At 36.5% G+C, this 1,924-nt stretch overlaps 1 non-coding gene across 1 annotated transcript; it reads left to right on the forward strand.

Annotated features, from left to right (window-relative positions):
* Nucleotides 1–1,020: 1,020 nt before the first annotated feature.
* On the forward strand, nt 1,021–1,101 carry LOC112315805 (small nucleolar RNA SNORD115). The gene has a single exon (XR_002975945.1). It is a non-coding gene; the product is annotated as a small nucleolar RNA SNORD115 (small nucleolar RNA).
* Nucleotides 1,102–1,924: the final 823 nt, after the last annotated feature.

Consider the following 1,924-nt stretch of genomic DNA (forward strand, 5'->3'; position numbering starts at 1 on the left):
CTCTTGTGGTAATAGTATGTAAAAAGAATTTACATGCTATTTTAACCAATATTAAGTGAGTCCATATATATTCCTCATACATATTATGACAAAAGGGCTTCCTATTTTTTCTTATGACTGACTGAATTTTGCATATCTATAGCAGAAGTAGGAAATAGCTATTTGGTCAGACAATGAAAAGTCCCTTGTATTCCTATACTTAGAGGAACAAACATGTACCTACCAGATGCCATGCTAAGGGCTTTGTATAACTATCACATTTCATACTCAGCATGGCACTGTGATAAGTATTGTATTATCATTTCCATTTCTATTGCTGAAAAAAATTGAGACTTAGGAAAGTTCAAGATCTTGTCCAAGGTTACAGAACAAGGATTCAAGTCAAATTTTGTTCCCTTATAAAAATCATGCTTTTCATCAATCTTTATTCTAATGATTGACATGGCAGCCATGAAAATGTGCCACTCACATCTGCAGAGAACTGCATATTTGTCTGCCGGCCCTGGTGCTAACCCTCTAAGATCCATCCCTCATTCAGTATGATCTTTTCCAATGGGCAATTTGGGGGCTTAAGAGCTTTCTATTAGCCTGACTGAAAATTTCTGAGAACTGTGCAGCCATCCAAGATGTTTCCTACTTAATCCCCTTTCTTCCCTCTCTACTTCCATAGGCGTCATGCCTGCTATATGGTCCGAGAAGCAATCCTACTCTTTCCTGCTCTTTCTTACAATAAGTTTCTTACATGAACAATACTGTTTTGTACACATTTTCTGGAAGACACCAACTAACAGAAGATGTGTTAGGGGTGGTCTAACAAAATAGTAAATAACGTGAGGATTTGAGATAAGAGACTTTGAGGCACTCACTGCCTCCAAATGTCTGTATGTAATGTAATTCAGGCAGGTGTCTAGCATGGAATACATGAAAACTCATGTCTACCCTGGCACTGTAGCATCCAGAACCCATCTCTGGTAAACATATTCAGGTCCAAGGTATGGATGTGTGGGGAGCAATTTGGTTGGGTCAATGATGAAACCTTACATTGTCTTGAAAACAGACAATGATCTAAAAATTATACTGAGTAGGACTATGCAGGGACAGGATGCTGGGGGGCTTTATTTCCCTTCCAGAACAATGGTATTTTGAGCTTGAGACATTCAGTTCCCTGAGACAATCTCATGTGGCCCTAACTTGCTTGTGCACTTCTAAGTGAACAACACATGCTCATTCTTTATGCTTTGTTTAGTGATTCATATTCCATTCCCTAATAGTAGACCATATCTGGAATCATTTTTAAGCTATTTTTCTTTCATTGTGTCTTCCGGTGAGACATTCTGTCAAGAGTTACACCATTGCATTAATGATCAGAGGTGAGTTGATTTCTTTGATCATAGATACATGTTGAATAGAACATTGAGTAAGTAATGAGTCCTGCCCTAAAACAATAGGTTTTACTCATTTACAGAACCTAAATATGATTATAGAGTTTATTTCTTTATCAGTGCTAAAGGATATGTTCCTTTGGGAATAGAAATCTTTCTGTTATACCTAAAATTGATCAGATTGTAATATGAGGATTTTTTTTCTTTACCTGGAATCCTGGAAAACATTTACCTCAGAGTCCATACACATTGATAGATATGATATTTATATATGTGATATTTATATATATGATATATATGATATTTGTATAACACACACAACACACACATATATATATATATCAAACAGGAAGAGCTAGGGTCTATGCTTAGGATCGGATTTCTGAGAAGACTTGGTGTAGAAGGTTGGAATTAAATAAGCAAGAATTTATTAAGGTGAGATCATATGGTATTTGTCTTTCACTGCCTGGCTTATTCCACTTAGCATAATGCTCTCCAGTTCCATCTATGCTGTTGCAAAGGGTAGGAGCTCCTTCTTTCTT

This window comes from Desmodus rotundus, chromosome 8 (assembly GCF_022682495.2).
Source record: "Desmodus rotundus isolate HL8 chromosome 8, HLdesRot8A.1, whole genome shotgun sequence".
Classification (NCBI taxonomy): Eukaryota; Metazoa; Chordata; class Mammalia; order Chiroptera; family Phyllostomidae; genus Desmodus; species Desmodus rotundus.